We start from the raw sequence: 23423 nt of genomic DNA on the forward strand, positions 1-23423 counted from the left end.
ATTAACGAAAGTTTAAAGGGCCATGAAACCCCCGTCTCTCAGCAGAGTGTTTTCACACCTCTAGTTTGAAAAAAAGTCAGTAATGTGGGTGAGTTCAACTTCATTTAGGTGGGAGTGTCGAGTGGCGAAAGAGGAAAGGGTTTGCATGAAAAAGGGAGTTTCAGTTCGAGCATGTGCTGATTTTCACAGAGGAAAAACAACAAACAGACGCAGGAAAGAAAGATAGTCAGTAATCGTATTATTTTTCAAATTCTTAATATGTCGACTTTAACTGCAGTTTGGCACTTTCATTTTCATTCAGGAACATTTCATCCATGCCCCCATGACAAACGAGATATTGGATGTGAGGAACTGCTGGAAGAGTGTAGTTTTAACGTAATGTTTAATACCGCACGCCATATGGGAGAAAAAAAAAAACCCTGTGCATTTCTCGGTAACTTAGATGCACTACTCTGTCACAAAATGCGGCAAAAGTCCTACACGATGGCAATAGTTTGATTAAGGTGTTTATAAAACACTTCTAAATTTCTTTTCAAACTAGAAGAACGAATTTGCTTGAAATAACACAAAAACAACCAATTGTCCCTTTTTTGTGAAATTTAGGAGGGATCCCAGGGTGAGAAGGGTGCGCGACTTATTTGAGGACCGGGAGGCAGACGCGTTTGCGGGCGTTATTCCACAAATGTATAGAGTCTCCCGGAACTTTTTAGGTTGTCTGAATATCACGTTTAACAACTATAGTGAGACGCGATTCGGCGGTACATTCTTGATAAACTGTCTAACGTGCACTGCTCTCTGTCTGGAGCTCAGAGGAGCGCATGACAGCGTGTGGCTGTGTGTGTGTGGCTGTGTGTGTGCGTGTGTGTGAGAGAGTGTGTGGTCACATGATGTGCATTTTCAGTGCACACTAAGATTTATTAGTGTAAACAGGGTCTGAGTGTGTATTTTTCGCAAGCGGGTTTGCAACTGAGGCGGGGTGGAGGATCGGCGACGCCGGCTCAGCATCATGTTGTCTATTGGTCATCGCCGATGGAATCGTCTACCGGCCCAACCCTAGCTGCCAAAGTATAAAATTCTACTTAAGTTTACTTTTAGTTGTATCTAAATATTGTGCAATCTGAGATCACATTTCCTGAAACAACTACCATTTTAAATAATTAAATTGTGAAAAATATCCTTACCTTGAAATAAAATGGTCATAACACACAACTACAACTTCCTTTTAACGGTTGATTCTTAATAAAACTTTATTTAAATGATCTATTTGAATAATAATAGACTGTCTGCATAATATCTGTGGATACTGGTTCTTCAACAGACATTTAACTGACTATAAGAAACTTTGCAAGTACATGTCAACTTACACTAACCCTAACAGTTTACTTATAATCTCCTGAGAATAATTTAGCATGTAGATGCAATGTAACTTAAATTCAACACATGCACCATTAAAATAAAGGGTGACCTGACTCTCCTATTATTTGATGTTTGATACAATTTGATACATTAGATGTGTGTTACTCTTCAGTGTGTAAATGGTAAAGGACCATGTGTAAATGTAACATTTAAACAAGTTATCAATCATATGGCATATTCAAAGTTGTTTTACATTCAATAAAGGTGTTTCCACGTTCCCATGTTCTACTTAGTGAAACCACCGTTTACTTTTAGTTGTCTCTACAGATTAAAGTGCAATCTGAGATCACATTTGAACTCAAAACAATTACACAATTTTCAGAACAGAGAAACATGAAGGTACAGGTTTACCCAGAAATGCTTCAGAATTCCAAAATGTGTTGTCACCATCAGCAGGGTGACGGGCCATGCTAAAACCTGGATGAGCATGCTTCTTTCAGATATTTATCTGTCTGCCATTACTAAAAGAGAAAGGCAGAGAGAGAAAAGGAGTTAAGCTGTTACTATTCAATTAGTGTGACTCATTTTGAAGGGTTTCTCGACTTTACCTTCCCTCCTTCACACTTTGACAGTGTAGACAAAGACTGCTAAACCCTTCGTTCTTCCCACGCACATTAAGAGACCTCGGAAGATCATGTTGTCAGACAGCGATTTCATAAAGATTTCCCCAGACTCAGTCGGGTGTATCGAAAAATGTGTGTTCAGGCAAGAACTAAAGAGACTATTATTAAAGATATTTGTCAAAAAAAACATTTGTAAACTGAAATAAAAAAATAATAATTTTATAACATATGAAAAAAAAAACTAAATACAAATAACAATAAATGATTTAACCATTACTTCATCTGTCAAAACTATTTGTTCATATTTAATATAAAGGATTTTTTCTGGTCATTTTAAGCAGTCACCCATAAGGTTTAATTCATGTATTTACTAACATGAACTAATTATGAACAGCTTTATTTTCATTAACTAACGTTAAGTAATATTAGTGGCGAAACAGTGGCTCAGTGGTGAGCGCTGTCACGAAAAAGGTCCCTGGTTCGAGCCCTGGTTGGGTCAGTTGGCATTTCTGAGTGAAGTTTTGTATGTTCTCCCCGTGTTGGTATGGGTTTCCTCCGGGTGCTCCAGTTTCCCCCACTGTCCAAAGACATGTGCTATAGGTGTAATGACAAAGCTAAAATTGGCCAAAGTGGATGTGTGTAAATGCGAGTGTATGGGTGTTTCCCAGTGCTGGGTTGCAGCCGAAAGGGCATGCGCTGTGTAAAACATATGCTGGATAAGTTGACTGTTCATTCCGCTGTGGCGACCCCTGATAAATAAAGGGACTAAGCCGAAGGAAATGATGAATGAATAACTATATCAAGAAAAACTGTAATGAATGCATACCTCATTGTTTGTTCATGTTAGTAAATTCATCAACTAACATTAACTAATACAACCTTTTTCTAGAGTGTTACTTTTTATCTTTATACGTTTTAAGAAACACTCCACTTTTTTGGAAATAGCCACATTTAACAACTCTCCTAGAGTTATACAGGTGAGTTTTACCATTTTGAATCAATTCATCCAATCTCCGTGTCTGGTGGGAGCATTTATAGCTTAGCTTAGCATAAATCATTAAGATGGATTAGACCATTAGCATCTTGCTCAAAATTTCTAATAAAAAAAATTTCCATCATTTTCCAATTTAAACGTTGGCCTTTTCTGTATTTATATCATATACTATGGATGTACTACTGTTCCTTTAAGTTCTATTTGGATGGAGTTTAGTTCATGCAGTTCAATCTTTTTTTCCTAAAAATGTTTATACTATTTATATCCCTATATGCTACGATAAGTCAACGTGGCCGCCGTCTATTATAATGTCCCTGTATCAAATTTACACTGATTTCTTTAACTAAACTTTGCATTTGGGCATAATCCAGCGCAGCTCTTTGACAATGAGCAAAACTCTGCTTCCTTTCTATGTAGTATTGAATGAACCCTACATGTAACGTTAGCATGTTCCACTTTCCTTTTCTATTTTAAAGAAGAGAAAGGAAAACAATGCATCAGTGCTTGAATTGACTCTAAAATGTTTTTGCGTTTTTTTTCTGGATGGATTAATTAATACGCATAGGACTCAGCGTGCAAGGTTTGTGAACGTGACGAATTTACTGGACGTGAAAACGAAAAAAACATTTAGGATTTTAGTGTGCAAAGACCTTAACCGCTAAACTGTGCAAACATTAAACTTTTCTTTGTTCACTAGACGTGTATTTTATAACTCAAACTGGAACTAAGTAGAGCACTACATATGAAATATGTATTAAAAATGATAAAAACCTCAATTAAAACTAAGTAAAACTATCATTGAACTAACTAAAATGAAATTAAAATTGATAGCAAATAATACTGAAATAAAACAAATAATACTGAAATAAAACCAGGATATGCTTAATTTCCTCACCCCAAAACCCCACAATAAAAGCCAGTAACAGTTGCAAGTACACTGACAGCAGATGGACAGACTAGGCTTGATCCATTTCTAGAGCTCTTTGAAAGAAGCCAGAAACAATCCTCTCACTGAGGAACGCAGACAGGGCCACTCTGTCCTTGCCTGGATTCAATGTGTCTGCTGAACCCAAACCTGGCCAAGTTTAAGAGAGGTATTAGGCCATGTCAAAACAAATTACCCTGACTACTGTGCTCTAAATGGCTTTCGGGTTTTCATGGAGTCATTCAAAGTGACAGGCAAAGAGCCAGTGTGTATTGCTCTGCTGCTCAAGAACCCAGAGTGCAGGGCCGGCCTGTGGGTATACTGAGGTTACCTGTGACATAAAAATCGCCAAAACCTCCATTCTATTTTAAATGGGGTTTAGAAAACAAGCTGTGTTTAAAGTCAACTTATACACTACGTTGCTTGGCAACAGCAAAAAGAAAGTGTGCATTTACAGCAGGTGGAGCCTAAAACTATATAATAAATAATAACTTAAAAAGTAATAAAAATAATAAAAAAGTACATATAAAAAGTAAAAAATATCCACACATCAAAAGTACAGTAGTATTGTACATTTTAGGTTTTGCTCTTTAAATTAATAATATATGATAAACTAAAACTAAATAAAATAACAAAAGATGATCAGAACCATTTCTTCATCTGTCAAACTATGGTTAACAGTATATCATTTCATTTTCAATAAAAGTCTTTTTGTTATTTTTATCTTTATACCTCTAAAGAAACACTTCACTTTTTGGGAAACAGGCACGTTTTACAACTCCCTGCTGTGTTTAAAGTCAATTTTATGTACAACCAAAGAGGTTAGAATCACTAAGAGGCGACAGTCAATAGAACGTTCCTTTGCAACAGCAGCGCCCAGCAACAGCCCCAGATTCCACCATTTTGAAGTGAAAGCAATCGGCTGTCCATTGGATCTTATTGCTGTCGCGATGGCAAGCAGCTGCTTCGCTTATTTATTTATTTAAAAAGCACATTAAAGCTGAGATACAACCTGAAAAACGACAATACAACACTTACTGTCAAAATCATCAGCACTTTTAATGGTTTATTTTACAGACTTATAATATGCTGTTGTTCTATTGGAATCTTCATTCCAAAATGCCAGCCGCACCATCAAGTGGCTGTTTTCCAAATCACACTAGAGTGTCGCCTCTTGGTGATTCTATGCTTTTTGGTAAAACTGTGCATGCACTTTGTTGCCTGGCAGCAGCAAAACCAAACTGTACAATTACAGCAGGTGTAGCCTAATGCTGCGTTCACACCAAATGCGGATGAAGAAAGTGATTCAACATGTTAAGACAATGCCAAGACGCAAATAGACATCCTGTGGGGCCAATGATGCGGTTCTCGCATTGAAGCGAGTTGAGCGTTTTGCCTGTTTGACACATTTAACGCACGATATACTCGAGCAAACATTCAGCAAACATTCGCACCACGTTAACCAATCAGAAGCTCAAAATATGTGAACTCAAAATGTTCACGCATCTATTTACGCTTGAATCGCGGAATTTATTTGTGCGTTCTGCATCTGCTGTGACCAAAGCATAAAGGGCCGTTCACACCGAACACGCTTTTCCATTCTGAAAGAGAAAAAAGAAATGCTGTGCACTTTTTATGTTGCTAGGCAAAGACAGCTGTTTATTGTGTGTAGTTGATTTGGATATAATTAAAAATTTTAATAATATTTAGATTTTTTCAAGATTTGTGAAGTCATACATCTCTGGATAACTCAAAATAGTAACCACTAGACTCTCCTCTATCTTCAAAAGTCTCAGAAGTCATTTGGATAACACAAACACTGTTGTCACCTCAACAGAAACCACGCAACTGCTATTTGATAGGAAAAAGATGCGAGTGACGCAGTTCACTTTTTTTCAACTGCAATCGCACAGTGTGCAACGGCGAAAATCCAAGTGACAGCAGGCGGTTAAAACGCAAAACACTCACGGCCATTAGGGACCGATCACACGGAATGTGCTTTTAGGTTCCAAAAACGCGAATCGCACCCCACTGCCTTTTGCGTTAACAAGAAAAAAAGATGTCGCTAGCCAACAACTGAATCAGCTGTGTATTGTCAGCTAATGTTGTTATTGATGTTGTTATATTTTTAATATTCAACAATATTATGATATTCAAGATTTGTGAAGTCCTACAGCTCTGGATGACTCAAAACCACGACCGCTAATCTCTCCTCCATCTTTAAAAGTCTCAGTAGTTGTCTTGACAACACAAACACCTTAATGGAAACCTCGCTTTCATTTGATTGGTAAATAAAAAAGGCGTGACTGATGTAACTTGCTTTTTCCACTCAGAGTTGACTTTTTTAGACTGCAAAAAGCGCATTTGGTGTGATCGGCCCCTAAAACAAAATAAAACACACACATATATACTGTATATATATATATATATATATATATATATATATATATATATATATATATATATATATATATATATAAAAGGAAAAAATATTTACTTAGTCAAAAGTACAGTAGTATTGTAAAATTTTGGTTTTACTCTTTAAAAAAAATATGTTCGAAATATTTTTTTTTTTTTCAAACTCAATGGATTGCAGTGATGGCAAAGCTGAACTTTCTGCAGCCATTCCTTGAAATCTCCATGACAACATGATTTAAGGGAATTATACTAATATGCTTATTTTGAGGATTAACTAACAATTGGCTTTTGCTATTTTTATACTGAACGAACGAACGAATGAATAAAATAACATAAGGATTTTTTTTTTAATTCAGTTTAACGTGTCTTTACTTTAAAAAGTAATGGCAAAGTAACTAGCCAAATAACTAAGTAACTAATTAGCCAATTCAATTATAAGCAGCTAATAAATAAATACACTAATAAGATTAAAAAATTGCTACTAATAATAACAATCACAACTGACCTCTAACATTTTAATAGACTTTTGCATGTCGTGATTTTCAAATATGAATAAACAAATATAACATATGAATTATATAAAACACTTATGTGGGATTTTTTTGTATTTAAACATACAGTACACAGACATTAAAATTGTTTATAAACCTAGATTATCTGACTATATATCACAAAACTGCAAAGTTCTTTAAACTATGGTGCTCTACAGAAAATGGCCTATGGAAATGCTGCAATCAGACACGCTCTTCCTCTTGTATACATTTCTCGTACTTTCCTCGACTCAAAGCTTAAGGTAGCCAGCTCATAATTCACTCCAGATCAAAGCAATTTCTATTGTAAACTTTAAGGCTCATTTAGTTATTGCAAGAAAGTACTGTGCATATGTTTATAAGCCACTCCATGTGTCAGAACGTCATCCAAAGGTTCAAATAGGCAGCACTCACACCCAGTCAGCAAATCCATACCATAATCAAGCAGTTCATAACCTGCCTAATTAGAAGAAAATCTTTAAAATAATGGCTGTATCAGTAGTCCCCAACTTATGAGTCCTTAATTTTTGTTCTAACAGCATTTCATTAAGCATTTTACTGCTAAAGCTAGCTCCTAAATCTGAGAAGTAATTATGACCACTAAGTCACCAAGACCAAAATCACAAATTTTATATCCTAAAGTGATTGTCACCACACCGGAAATGTAACCTTGAAATGTAAACGTCCTAAACCCTGACTCTGTTTGGTTTTTAATCATCCTAAACGATTGCAATCGATTTATCCATAGTAATATACATACATAGCAATACCTTCCTAGCAGGCACACGTCATAAGATGTTAATATTAGGTTAGATTTGGATTGTGATGTCAGGTGACCAACATTCAATGTCTAGCCAGCATCTAAGGACAACGTTATTTTGACGTCAAATAGCAACATCAAATGACATTGATATTTGGTTGATTTTAGGTTGTGTTAGAAAGTGACCAGTGTTGGTTAAGTTACTCTAAAAAAGTAATAGATTACAAATTACTGACTATACTGAAAAATTGTACATTGCAAATTGCTTCATGTAAAATGTAATCAGATTACTAATTACTTTACTTTGAAGACATATACAATATACCTATAAAATACAAAATATACTGCAGCTCTTTCATTAATTTAATATTCACTGAAAAAACATTACAATGGGTTGATCACAGCAGCTTGATATGTGAATGGCCCCATAAGCAACTCTGCTTCTCTTCACATTTAGGATTCACAGTCCTGCACAAAAATCCAATTTAGTCTGATCAGGCTGACCACCATGTTTTTGGGCACCGGTGTCCGCCTTAGTGATGATCATTGTCGTAGAATGCTTTCTGCACTTGAACAATTTGCTGGTCAAGTTAAAATCAGTCGAAAGTTCTTTAGAGACTGGACATATTTTACTTTGTATGCAAAATAAAATCAAAGTAATGTCTGTATTTCCACTTGAAGAAGGAACCACTCTCGACAGCAACAATTTCAGCTTGCGTTCTGCAGCAATTTAAAAGCGCATGCTTATTAACACAGCACAGAAGACAAAAAACATATATTTGTAAAGCAAGTAATGCAATTACATTGACTTTTGATAACTGTAATCAAATTATACAAATTTACTATGTAATTCGTTACATTACTGCATTCCTCAAAAATATTAGAATACAGTTATGCGTTACTGTGGAACGTGTTACACCCAAAAGTGACCAAAATCCAATGTCAAGCCAACATCTTAAACCAACGTCATATTGACATTAAATATGTACATTTATTCGTCAGGTATGGCAACCAAAAATCAATGTCTGGTAGACGTCATAGTGGTAACATCCACACACAACATCAAGCTGTAACATCATTAAATGTTGATATTTGGTTGTTTTAGGTTGTGTTGGAAAGAGACTAAAATCTAATGTTTGTCACATTGTTGGATAGGTTCAGATGTCAATCCGATTTTTATTTCCACCCACAGGCTACAAAGTCTATCTGGCGTCATGATGTGCCTGTCGGGTTAATTGTTGTTCTAACAACATTTTCTTAATCATCATCCTTTGCAATAACTTTGCTTTAATATGAGATTAACTCCCCATTTATGTGTAGTAACCGCTGATCTGCATGGGACCTTTAGCCAGGACAGATTTGGGTTAAACAACCCAGCCTTTTAAAATTATAGTATCTAAATGCAGCCTTAAACATGCAAGCTGAGATTGCATCTCTCAGAGATGCAATGTCAGACTCAATGCACTCAATGGAGTTAATGACTTGACTGTGACTGGTAGGGTTAGGTGAGCCCATTCAAAAGCATTGCATGCAGCTCAGATTGTATCTGCACCAAGTCTGCACCCAGACCCTTCCCTATAATGCAAGGATCATCAAACTTGTTCCTGGAGGGCCGGTGTCCTGCAGATTTTAGCCCCAACCCTAATCAAACACACCTGAACTAGCTAATCAAGGTCTTACTAGGTATACTTGAAACACCCAGGCTAGAGACAACAAAAATTTCCTCCAGAGGCAACAATTTTAAATGTGACTCCTTAGGAAGTAAAATACAAGATTTACAGATTATACATTTATTCATCTCCACTCAGAAGAGGCATAGTTGCATGCTTTTTTACTTTATCGTGTTGATTGTAAAGCTCAACCATCATCTGCTCATGCAGAGGTTGATATTAATTTCTAGCAGTGTTTTCTTTAGCCCCTTTCACACATACAGACCTTTCTGGAAAATTACCGGCAATTTTTTGGAAAGGTCTGTATGTTTGAACAGGACCTTTTTAAAAATACCGGTAAATTCGTTCCGGCTATTTTTCGGAAAGAGAAGTTGTAACATTACCGGTAATTTGCTGGAATGCTGTGCTGTGTGAACGCAGAAGGAAGATTGCCGGAAAGAGCGCGTGCACGTCTAGAACATGCTGACATGAGACGTCTGCTTTAGCCAATCAGAACAGTCAGACGCATTCACTTCCGCGTGGTTTGAAAATAAAAGCCTTTGAATATTTTTCCACACACATTTGCCTGCTAGATGTTAGTCAGATAACGTTTATATGTTCCATCTTAATGCCAACTGTGTAAAAATGTATTGATAAGATGCTTATGATAAGCCTTTGTTTGTTTACCTTCAAGCTCTGCTTCCTTCAGTTGCTTTGAGCATCGCGTGTGCCTGCAAAGCAGCAAGTGAGCACCAGTGAGCACACATATCATGTACATTTAGACATGTGAAAGTGTTCCTCTATTTTCATCGAAGCTGTTCACAATACTTCTCCATCCACAGAGTTTGTAATGTAGTCAAATGTTTACAAACACAAGCGCAGCCGTTTAGAGGTCATTTCTGCTTAATAATCTCAGAATTTACTGGTATTTTGGAATGGATGTGTGAATGGTCTTTTCAGGAAAAATTCCGTAACGTCTGTGCCTTTGTGAACAGCTCTTTTTTTAATTTACCGGTAAAGTAGTTCCGTAAATTTTCTGTAAATTTACCGGTATCACTGTGTGAAAGGGGCTTTTGACTATAGCTTCAAAATACAATACGATACATCTCTATCACTCTCTTCTTTCAAGTTTAATTATAATTTAGCCTTTATCCACAACAGATCCAGTGTGAAAAATAGGTTAACGTTACTCTGATTGGATTTTTATGTGTCTGTGTTCAGCGTACATCATGCTGTGTGTGGTGTGTGTGTCTGTTAGAGTGGCACATCAAAGCAGAGCCCATTAATATTCACGACACAAGCCATATATGGTCAATTATGGACCTTCTAATTCTTTGGGTATTTTAAGAAGTAACAAATGAGCATATAAAAGAGTTTCTGGAGATTTTTAGAACTTACCAAAGCCATAAACCTACTATGTAGATATCAGAGAACAATTTAACTTATTAAACCAATGCAGGATATGGCACCTTTAAGCATTTTAGTGTTGATTCAACATGTAAAATTGGCATTGGCTGAAGAGAAAACTGACTGGTCAAACAGCAATGAATCAGTATGTGCGAACAGGGCTAAGTAATTCTTTCAAACTCTTTGAAACAGCATCACAACATCCCTATAAAACAACACACCTGTGACACATCTGGACTACATGACTACACTGCCAAGGGACAGAAAATCTACACTTCCAAATTCAAGCGGTTGTCAGCAAACAATTAAACAGCCATTGTGTCTTTTGTTTTCTAATGGCGGTGTGAACAGAGAACGGCAGGGACCGAGGGCATAACTGTCATTGCAGAAGGCTTCACTGTGTGGCATTGAGACAACCTCTAACAAATTGCGGTAAATCAGCATGCTGACAGATAAAGATGAGTGACAGCAGTCTGCCTATGATGACATAAATGTGTAAAACCAGAAGCGTTCTGCCAAACAGTCAACTAATAAAACTGCCACGTCTACCTATGGAGTATATACTCCAGAAAAACGATTCTGGTAATGTGATTAGATTCTTTGTTTCATTCCTGTGGTAAAGTGTCGTGATTTTTTAAATATGTATGTCTGTGTTGTAATTTAAGGAAGTGTTTTTAGAGAAACCATTTACATTTTTTTAAAACCGTTTTAGGGGCTATATTATTATCCCCATTAAGCAATTTATATTTTTTGATTGTCTACAAAACAAACCATTGTAAACAGGGCTTAATTTGTGCCCAAACACGCCAGATCTGGCACCTTATTTTATCGATCCCTCTCCTCAATCGATTTCCTACCCTTTCCGTTCACTTTCTTCCACGACTCCTTAACCCTCTTCACTTTCGTCCGCGACACCCCGGCCTTGCTCACTTTCATCTGCGACACCCCTCTGCCATCCACCACACCAACACCCCTGGAAGAAGCTCAAATAGGATTTAAAGAGGTGATGGGTTAGTAAATAATGACAGAGTTTTCTTTTTTGGGGGGTGAACTATCCTTTTAAGTAACGATACACAATTAGCACTGTACATTATACAACAAAATACACACAGTATTACAAATATATTGAGGATTCATTACAATATACAAGAACGATAATGTTACGACACACCTTACTATGAAAAATTAAAGGCCAGCTAGGTCATTCATTTAGAAAACCACGTGAAGTTCTGAGCAAGGTATTATATGAAGTATGAAGCTCATTCAAGATCTTTTTTAGATCCCTGTTTCAATGGTATGCATTGGCGTAAAAACAGACAAGGCTTATGAGCAGGAAACTTTATGTCTCAAGTCAATTTACGTGGAGAATGGCCAGATTTCTGGACAGATAAATAAAGGCACAGCAAGCAGGATGAGACTTAGACTCAGAATGTCCTTTGGGAAACATGGAGAACAGGCTGCATCGCTCTTCATTCTGACAGGTGCCGTTCATATATGTTGTTGATGGCACAAGACGACCATATCAGCCTCTCTGGAGATTTCGCATTAGGATATTATTACATGGAAGCCCTTTCCTCACTCTCTGAGCCATATTACCCATCAACTGCCCAAGCTACTAGCTTTACAGAGGGCTTAAAAATGTGCCGTTTACGTCCATTAGCAGAGGTGAGTATTTCGTTCGGACTCTGCAGTGGTGCCACAATATGACGCTAAAGCTAAAAGTCAAATCTAAGGATGCAGTAAAATGGTCCGAATTAATTTCCAAATATACAAGCAAAAAATACCATGTGTGAAAATAAAATAAAATAAAATAAACAGTCATTAATGTTTTACAAATCTTGTCTGTACAATTATCTGGTAAAATCATCAATTAAACAGACAAAAATAATTTAGAAATTTGAAATAATAAATAAAATGTAAAAAATCATATTAGAATAACTAAATACACAAATAAATTAACTTAAAATAATAAATTAACAAAAAATAAAATAAACAAATAAATAATTTAAATAAAATACAATAAAATAAATAAATAAATAAAAATGCATATTAAAATAAATAAATAAATAAAAAAATACAATACAATATAATAAAATAATGAAATAAATAAAATAATGAAATAAATAAATAAATAAACAAACAAACAAATAAATAAATGCATTGTATGCACTGGTATATTTTTTTCAGAAAGTAACTGATCCATTTAAAAATATACATTTTAGCTTTTTATCAGTTGATTAGCATATTAAAATGATTTCTGACAGAACATGTGACCCTGAACACTAATGATTCTGAAAAGTCAAATTATCCATCACAGGAATTAATAAAATATTTATTCTTTTTTTAAACTTGTAAATCTATTATTTTGAACAGCAATGATAATTCAACCGCAATAAAGATACTGCAATAAATTATTTTCAACTACAATTATATTTCCTAATTTTAGTTTTGTACTGCATTTTTGATATAAGCAAACGAGTAGTATAAGAAATTTCTTTTAAGATCTTAAAAAAAAATCCCTTTAACCCTAAACTTTTACTTTATACACTTTTGCTGTACAGTATAATTAATTTAGTATACTCCAGTTGTTTTTACTGTGTAGAGCGTATTAGCATTAGTATTAACATTCTGCCATTATCACCACAGGAATTCATTCATTGTGAATGCAAGTGTGCAAATCTGTCAAGCTGTAGCCTGTTGTATTTATCTCTTCATTAAATGCATCAACTATAACATGTTGTGGAGACCCCAGAGAACCTCACATAGTCCTTTAAGCATCCCAGAATGCCTGTCCTGTTCCCCATGATGGACAATTGACATTTTAGGACAGATGTGTCCAGTTCCTCCTCCTCGTTCTGTTGTCCTCTGAGACCCTGAAACCAAATCTACGAGCGCAGTCATATGCCACTGTCCCATCAAGGTCTGTTCTGCCACTGTTGCCCGGAAACCAAATGTTTTGTAGCCATGTTATTTTTTTTTTTCAGCCTGGGTCAGTCTGGACCTGCATCAGTGAAAAGTATTCAGATTCATCTGCCATACCACACCGAGAGGCCCTGCTTTACCCGCAGTACTTAAAACACGATACCGATCTGCGCGCTAGCCGTTTACAGTCTCAATAGCCCTCAGTGTTTATTCTTACTGAAAAGACTCTCCTGCAACATACTCCTCCCCCTGCACGATGGAAATGTACTAAAACAGGTTCGCTGGTTAGCTGGTTTAGGAAGTCAACTTCCTGGCAGGGCTCACAGAACGTCTTGGTCAATATTATGGCTGGTAGACCACCTTGAACGAGAAACAAAACGGCTACCATGGATATATTTACACATAGATGCCTCATTAGCGGTTAGGGCTGTTGAAGAGTGTAAAGACTCAAGAGCAAACTGACTGCCTGCAACTGCAGTTACAGTGGGGAAAATAAGTATTCAACACGTCACCCTTTTTCTCAGACAGAAAACATATTTCTAAAGGTGCTGACTTGAAATTTTTACTGGATGTTGGTAACAAACAAATAAATCCATATAGGCAAAGAAAACAAAACTAATTGGTTTAGAAATTGAGTTTTGTGTAATAAGATGAAAGGACACAGGAAAAAAAGTACTGAACACATGAAGAAAGGGAAGTGTAGAAAGGCCAGACAGCAGCTGAAATCTCTCAGTAGTTATTCGGCAACCCTCTGCCCTTCATTACTGTAAATTAATATTCGCTGCTTCAGTCCAACATCTACACTAGCAAGAGGATGAAGATGAAACCAGGGTGAACATTTGAGCAAGACAATGATCACAAGCACAGCATAGGGAAAAAATCCAGCTGTAGAATGGCCCAGCAAATCACCTGACTTAATTATTATGGATATGTTTGTATTGTTTGGGTTTTTATTAAAATCTGGTTCAATTCTGTGTTAACAGCTCCTTTAGAAATACTATTCCCTGAAAAAAAAAAAAAAAAAAAAACAGATGTGTTAAATACTTATTTCCCCCGCTGTATATAAATGTACTGCATGAATATCTGTTTTCTCAGCTGGTTATTCAGCTAAATTATGATAATGTAAGACAGAAATGACATACAGTTTTAACAGTTATAAATTAAAACAACCTAAATTTTCTACGCTGGATAATGCAAAGTGGTTAATGTGATGCAATCCATTTTTATTGCATAATAGTAATCAATCATAATTAGAGACATGGATCAAATTTTTGTCATTAGTTTTGCAATTTTATCCAGAGACGGAAATATATATAATAAACATATATTATTTATTTCTTTTTTAAATTGAGGATAACTGTATATTAGGTAGCTGTGGCTTATCAGGAGCCTTAATTCAAGGCTTTCATAGTATTAAATATGTAAATATCAAGCTTATGTAAGTTTTTAAAAATCAACTCAGCTTTATTCTTATGTTTTTATTTTTACATATATATATATATATATATATATATATATATATATATATATATATATATATATATATATATATATATATATATAGTCATTTTTTAATAATTCAAAAAGCTAGAACATGACAATTTTACTGAAACTCACATCAACAAAATGTTATATTCTTCCCCAATATTTAGTATTTTCTAAAGCAAATATCTACATATTCTAAAAAAAAAATCACGAAATATTTATTGACAAGTAAAACTTGAGGTATTTGATGTGATATCACAAAAATATAGTTCATGCTAACATTTAACTCTAAAAATATGTATGCTGTAAAATATTTTTATACAGCAAAAAGTACTGCAATCTAAATGTGATGAGTACTGAATTCGATTTATTAGAACTTGGTTTTCAGCTAATTTATATTCCTTTATTTTATATTTGGCTTTATGCTTTTTTTTAAAAAGTAAAAACTTTGAGTAATTCTAAATACGCCCACCTTTAGATTGCAGTACAAGTCTATTTGCTGTTTAAAACATTTTAACTAAATTGAAATAAATATAGTAAATAAATAACCTTTCTTTTGATGTACTGTTTGTTAGAATAAGACCCTATTTGGCTGAGGTACAACTATTAATAAATCTTAAATGTACAAAATACATTGATTCTAATTCTTGATTCTAATGATTTTTGGCATAAAAGGACAAATCAATAATTTAGATTTCTTTTGTTCTGGGGTCATTTTGTGTTCAACAGAAAAAATTAAGCCTCTTGAAGGCTTTTAAGGCTAAGTAAAACAGTGAATACGGTTTAATTTTTTTTTTTTAGTGAACTGTCCCTTTAAGCTACTGTGTCTTTTTGTTTTCTCCCAAAAGGGTCTTCTCTTTTATCCTTGATTCAGTGTCTTTCTTTCTTTCTTCACCATATTTTTACCCTCCATTATTTCTGTCTATGTACTCATCAATATAATATCTGGTCCTGTCGGGCTATTCTCCCCATGTGAAAGCAGCAGACCAGCCATGCTCTGTGGCTAACCAGAGAAATGACTGATTTCAGCTGCAGAGCAACCGAGCATGTTAACCACTGGTGTGTGTGATGGCAGGGTGATTCCTCACTCTCTGACGCGGCCAGAGGTTTCAGCGCAAGCAACGAGCTTACTGAAAGGCCCAGCACAGTCCTGCTGTGCCCAAAAATAGCTGCAGCACCGCTTCAAAGGGCCCATGCTGACAATTTATGATGACGAATCATAAGGGGGTAAACCCAAACTCTATTGATTCTATTCATCTATCAGACCAGAAGGGCCAGTGTGAGCTGCTGCACACAAGGAAAATGGCAAATCTGTGAAAAAAAAGGGGAAAAAATGACTGAAGCATTACAGTATATGAATGATAATAAACATAAGTTGTAATCTCCTCAGTACTTACAGTATAGTGAATTTTGTAGAGATGTGTACATAATAAAGTTGTGAGCAAAAAAGTCATTTTTTATTTTACTTGATTTCAGTGTGTTGTTAATTTTTCGTGACAAAATAGTTATTATTAATGTTGAAAATAGGGATGCAACTGTTAACCGATTTCACTATTCACCACACTTTAATTTGTCATGGTAAAGGCTTCAACATCGAATTTCTGCACAGAACAAAACTGCTGCAACTAAACAAAGCAATGCCAACTGTGCGCTAGTTTAAAGTTCCGAGCTTGTAGGTGTATACCCATGCACACAGGATTAAAGGTTGATTTTAACTATAGCTATTAACTAAGGGATGTCCACATATCCCATCTTTTGCTTGCACAAGTTTGCGATTTCCAATTGGGGCGATGTCTGTGTGCGCATATTGGCAGCGATGCGGCGCACACGCTTTTCAGGTGCACCTAGTGTAGCTGAAAGAATGCCGCGAGCGTACGACAGGTCACGTAACAAGAAATGACCGGTCAGCTTCATATTTTGTATGGAATATACACTATTTTTTCTACCCCCCAAAAAAATCAAATAAAAAATACAAATATACAAATATCTAACCATTGTGTAATATAGTCAAAAGTGCGTTTTAGACAGAGGTTCAGCAGCCTTTGACTACATTTGTCCTCCTTAAAAGGAAAATACTATGTATAATAATATGTAGCTTAGATTTACATTAGACAAAAAAAATATTCATATATTTATATATTTGTTTGTTGTTTTTGTCATTTATTTTCAGTGTAAAACTATGACCCATGTTTAAATGCCAAAAACTTGTTTTGGCTTATTTTTAAGTCCAAAGAGAAATGGAATATTGTTTGTTTTTTTATCATTTTTTTGTGCTGTATTATTTTGGTTATTGAGTTTTCATGTGATTTTTGAAACTAGTAGTGTTTTGAAATTAATGAATGCATAATAATTGTGATAACCGTAAAGCTGTGATTATTCTTCAAACTTAAATGGTACAACCAAAATCTATAAATCTATCTCGCTAGTTGAAAACAGTCCTGCTGCTTATTTTTTTATGGAAATTGTAATATTTTTAAGTAGTCTTTCATCGATATAAAATCATTATTTAAAGCATTTTTTTAAAATTGAAAAAATATATATTATTATTAGTGATGTCAAACAATTAATATTAGACTATTTAGCTTTGGTAAATAAAATTATATTTTAAGATGATGATTATTATTATTATTATTGTTATTATTATTATTATTATTATTATTATTGTTGTTGTTGTTGTTGTTGTTTATTTTGTTCAAATTGATTTGAGTTGTTTATTGATTTTTATTGATTTATTTGCTTGTTTGTTTATTTATTATTTATTTTAACTTGTATTCATTTATTTTATTTATTTGAATTATTTTTATGTATTTATTTATTCATCTATTTTATCTATTAGTTTACTTTATTATTTTTATTTATTTATTTATTTTAGTTTTATTTTGTTTATTTTTTATATATGTTTTATTTATTTGTTTATTCATTCATGTATTTATTTATTCAATTATTCATTCCTTCATTCATTCAGTTAGATAGTTAGCTATGTCCCGCAGACTTTTGAAAGGTAGTATGTAATTTCTCATTCATCTTAAATGCCTATATTACCACAGAAGTTTATCCAACCTGGACCACCAACCACAGACATTCAGGAGCTACTGTACTGTTAGAACTAAAAAACAGTTAAGGGAAAAAAGACAAGAGAATAAAAACAGCCAGTCAGTGTGCCGTGCATGATAAAACAGAGCCCTTGAGCCACGAGGATGACTGCAGATCTGATGAGGTCACAATGAAATGAATCCCTCCATTAGGAGTGATATGAGAGAGAGCAGCTGCCATAGCCATGACACACACACACTCAGTTAGCATGAGCTCATAGACAGTGCTATGGACACAGAGCTTTCTTTGACCCAACACTCCAACCTGACTGACCTCCTGCCAAACCAGCAGTGCAGTCAAAAGAAAGAGCCTTTATTCCACCTTAGAGGGGGAAAAAGTAAGTATATATATATTCATAACTTTAGTGTCGACCGTGCATATACCGAACTGGATGAAGAAGAGAAGGTAGTTGAGGCGGGCGGTTTGGCTGACCAAGCAGTGACCCGCTAATGAGTGGCACCGGGTGCCAACCGCTACACCAAACTCCCACTCATTCCTGCACAACGATGCAAAATCAGACATTCTCATGGCTCATTATGGGTCAGATCGCTTTCATACAGTAAAACAAAACACTAACCTTGTTTTGAGCACTGAACGACCTGTTTTTTTTTTTTTTTTTGCTGTGTTGCCGAATCAGTGTTTCAACGTGGAAAGGTGTCATTGTTATTTATTTGCTTATTTATTCATACATTCATTCATTCATTTTCTTTTCGGCTTAGTCCCTTCATCAATCTGGGGTCACCACAGCGACAGGAATGAACCTCCAACTAATCCAGCATATGTTTTTACGTAGCGGATGCCCTTCCAGCTGCAACCAATCACTGGGAAACACTCATACATGCTTATTCACACACATACACCATGGACAATTTTTGCCAACCCAATTCACCTGTACTGCATGTCTTTGGACTTGTTGGGGAAACCGGAGCACCTAGAGCAGGGGTGTCAAACTCAGTTCCAAAGGGGCCGAAGCACTGCACAGTTTAGTTCCAACCCTGCTCCAACACACTTACCTGTAGGTTTCAAACAAGCCTGAAGGACTCAATTAGTTTGATCAGGTGTGTTTAATTAGGGTTGGAACTAAACTGTGCAGAGCTGCGGCCCTTTTGGAACTGAGTTTGACACCTGTGACCTAGAGGAAACCCACGCGAACGCGATGAGAACATGCAAACTCCACACAGAAATGCAAACTGACCCACCCAAGGCTCGAACCAATGACCTTCTTGCTGTGAGGTGACAGCACTACCTACTGCGCCACAGCATTGCCCTTATTTATTTATTTATTTATTTTTGTGAGTAAAAGAGAAAATACCAGTACAAATAGAAAATAAAAGTATATAAAAGTACAAAATTGATAAAAATAAATAAATAAAAAGATCACACTACAACCCACATATAGTAAAACAATCAATATATGATGTGCATAAACAATATATAATTTACTGAAAGTTGGCAGCATGGTGTATTAATAAAAAAATTATGATAATAAGAAGAAACAGTTTTAATGCTGTATCAGCACTAGTATTCATCTAGTCTATGTTATTTTTATGTTTTATATAAATATAAAGATAATACTCTTATAGTAGTAATAATAATAATAATAATAATAATAATAATAATAACAATAATGTAATAGTTTTGTAACACTCTTTAAAAAGCATCTTTTGTTTAGTCTTATTTGTGGACCAGTTGAGGTCTGTGCAATACATATTAAAAGTTCTAAACCATATATTATGCTTTGTTATTTTATTCCACTATATAAATAATTTATTTACAGTAAAATATTACGTTTGATAGGTGTCTCTCACATCCTTTACAATTACATTAATATAGTATAGAATAGTGTACAATGTTTAATAATGATAAGATTTATTTATTTATTTATTTATTTAATATTGGGTGGAAGTTTTAATAATTATGATTTTTCTTTTTTTCTTTTACTTTTTAAACACAATAAGAAACAATTTCAGTTAATTAGTTGCTTCAATACAGGCATGTACACATTTGTCTATAACTCTCTAAAACTTTTGGGTAAAACATAAATGAATATTCAAGAGTTCACACTTAGATATTGCTTGAAACTAATTGCAGGTTTGGCATGCTGTCCTGAGAGAAAACCCTGAGCTCGGAGATAATTGAGCCTAAGGCTCCTGCCTAGTAATTTAGCATAAAATAGGGCGCAAGACCAGGTCGGTCTTAAGAGCTCCCCCTGATAAAGGAGAAAGGAGGGAGATGAAATGGACGGAGAGATTCTTCAAAAACGAAGATAAGAGAAGTAAATTGGAAATGGGCTATTTTTTGTAGGCTTGGATTAATCTGATCGGTTTATCAATGATTGCAGATGAGACTAGCCCTGATCAATCATATCACGTGCTCCTCTCGAAATTAGCTTAAAAAACTTCACCTAAAATAACACAAATTATTGTCAACAGTACATTCCTGTTGATCTCAATCTTACTCGATCTCAATCATTTGGACATTGATGAGAACTGTTTTAAACACGAGATCAATCTGTTTCCGAGTCTGAGGACATACACTTTCTCTAGCGTATTGATCAGCGTTCAGTCAAAACATGTTGTTAATATGTTACTATAACAGCATCTTTATAGCCTTCCAGACAGGCCTGTAGAATATTTATTTTTTATTCTGCACGAGATCAAGACAATGATGGCATGCTAGGATAGACAGCATGAATGTGACTCATTAGCCCTCGAGCATTCATTACTCAGCCATCACTTTACACCTCATTTATTCCATTTATATTGCACATTAAACTCTGAATGCAACACGACATTGTTAATCTTTGAGTAAAAACAAAACTACAATAAAGACACTTGTTGGTGTTGAAGTACAAAAAGGTTACTCGCATGTTAAAAAGTTACAAGACTAAAACTAATAAACTACAAAAGCAATTAGCATTAAAAAGGACATCCAATGTCACCTTTAAGTAAGTTGATTCTTTAGGGTCTTAATAAACACTATATTACTTACTTTGATTCAATTTCTCAAGAGTAATGTAAATAAATACCCTCTTTTACTATTTCAAAACCCCACTGTCCACAGGGAGCCATATTTCTTCATGTCTCCTTAAATGCTAATGAGCTGCTGCTCACCTCGCCCCACTCCCAAGCCGCCATCACTTTCAATCTCCAGCAGTTGATCTTCTTGCAAAGACCTAGTGGATTCTTCTGATTTGTTGACAAATGGGTTGCGGATTTAATCTTTGGCAGTTCGCAGGTACTTCACTGGGCCTTTTCCCCTTAGCAAAGAAACTTTCTAAATACGTCTGTTTCTTACTCATTTTGTTGCTTGTGGGTTAAATTTTGGTGGTAGAGTGACCGAGATGTAACGAGAGAATAAAGTCATTTTCCTAAATAAAAGATTTTTCAAAATAAAATATTGTTCAGACTCTGATAATGAATAAAACGGAAATAATTGATTACTTCTTGTGGGGCTCAGGACCAACTGATCCACAAACCAGTACTGGTCCAGGGCCCAGTGGTTGAGGACCACTGCTTTATTTAAATGCTATGTTGAAGTGAGTCCAGCTTCACATTGCCCAAGGTTGTAAAGCAGTAAGCAAAAAATACTTGCACACCCAAGCAAGTTCCCAACTTCTTCTGGGATATTCCCTTCATAAAGCTAATCCTTTTCACCGTTGCCTCTTTTGAATCTTGAACTCTGTGTGACAATTTCTGTGAGCTTTAGAAGTTTTATTCGAACACACAACACAATCACTTTGGATCACTTTTGGTTGAAAGAAGGTGGATAGTCAATAGTTTACTACTCGGAGGTTGGCATGTTTAAAAAATGTTGCTAGTTACATCCAAACTGCCAAGAAATTCAGACAGGTTAATTATGATATTTTCTTTTTAACTTGTCTAAACTGGCAGACAAAGCAAAAACCTAAACAAAAAATATCCACAAAAGGGAATTTTCCTCGGAATTTCGTTACTCCCCAACATTAATAACAACACAGTTTGCAAAGCAAGCCAGAGATTGACTTTAGTCATAAAAGCATGCAAACCAAACAACCAATCAAAATAAAATGATAATAATGAGTAAAACCAAACAGAGCTGTTTTAAATCTATGGCGAGCTTGAATCTTATATGTGATGCGTCAAATTCAGCTATACAGCCATTATTGGCTCTGACACATGAAGGATGAGGAATTTACTATAAACACGAATGAAGCTGACATTTGCTAGCAGTAATCAGATTAAACAATCAAAACTTATTAAAAATTACTTATATTTTAAATCAATTGAAGGTACAGCTACAACCTTTAAATGCTTTTTTAATGCGAGTATAGATTCATATTTCCCAAGGTTGTAAAGCAGCAACGCAAAAAAAAATAATAATAATTTGCCCACCCAAGCAAGTTTTTTCCTCACTCCTTCTGGGTTATTCCCTTCAAAGCTAATCCATTTCACTGTTGCCTCTTCTGAAGCTGGGAAGAAGTTTCGAACACACAACATGATCACTTCATGTTCAAATGCAAGAAAAGCCACCACCGTTAGCCTCTTTGCTATCTGTTTACAGAAAGCGGTTGGAAAAAGGTGCAGAGTCTATAGTTTACTAGGAGGTGGGCATTTAAAAAAATAGCTAGTTATGTCTAAACTGCCAAGAAACATAGACAGATTATTATGGGTCATAAATACACAATTTACAGGGTTCAACGCTATGGATTTTTTCTACTGGTCCGATCGGGCCAGTGGTTCAGATTTTTACTTGCCCTGGCAAAATTTTCACTGGCCCCACCAAAAAAAAGGGAAGTTAATAGCTATTTTTGGCACATTTTAAATAATGTGTCAAAAATAAAGTCTGTGAATCTAGAATTTTAATACTTAAAATAAATTGTAAATAAAAGTGTTATGCAAACAAAAAGAGCAGTTCAGAAAATGTTAACAAAAGTTGGCTGACTTGTCAAACTGGCGGCAAACTGTGCAAAACATCACTTCATTTTTATTTTGTTGTGTTAATCACTCGTAAATGTCTGCTTCCAAGACCTTAGAAACAGACATTTTCTTTTAGCCATATAATTTGATGTTGCCGCCATGTTGCCGTTTCTTCTCTGTACTGGTTTTTACCAGGTTACAGAAACAAAATATCATGGTCAATCAGATAAGAGGAACCGGAAAGCAATATGGTGTTTACGACATCACAGAGAAGGTAGTGTTTAAAAACTTAAAAGCACAAACTTAAAATGCACGTAATTTACATAGTCGCAGACAAATGTTAGTGACAAGGCAGCACTGTCC

At 35.1% G+C, this 23423-nt stretch overlaps 1 protein-coding gene across 6 annotated transcripts in view; it reads right to left on the reverse strand.

The window, feature by feature from the left end:
• The window catches only part of sema4c (sema domain, immunoglobulin domain (Ig), transmembrane domain (TM) and short cytoplasmic domain, (semaphorin) 4C), a 665691-nt gene that overhangs the window by 528236 nt on the left and 114032 nt on the right, over nt 1-23423 (reverse strand). The window lies entirely within an intron of this gene.

The sequence above is a fragment of the Danio rerio genome, chromosome 5, assembly GCF_052040795.2.
Source record: "Danio rerio strain M-AB ecotype USA chromosome 5, GRCz13ab, whole genome shotgun sequence".
Taxonomy (NCBI): Eukaryota; Metazoa; Chordata; class Actinopteri; order Cypriniformes; family Danionidae; genus Danio; species Danio rerio.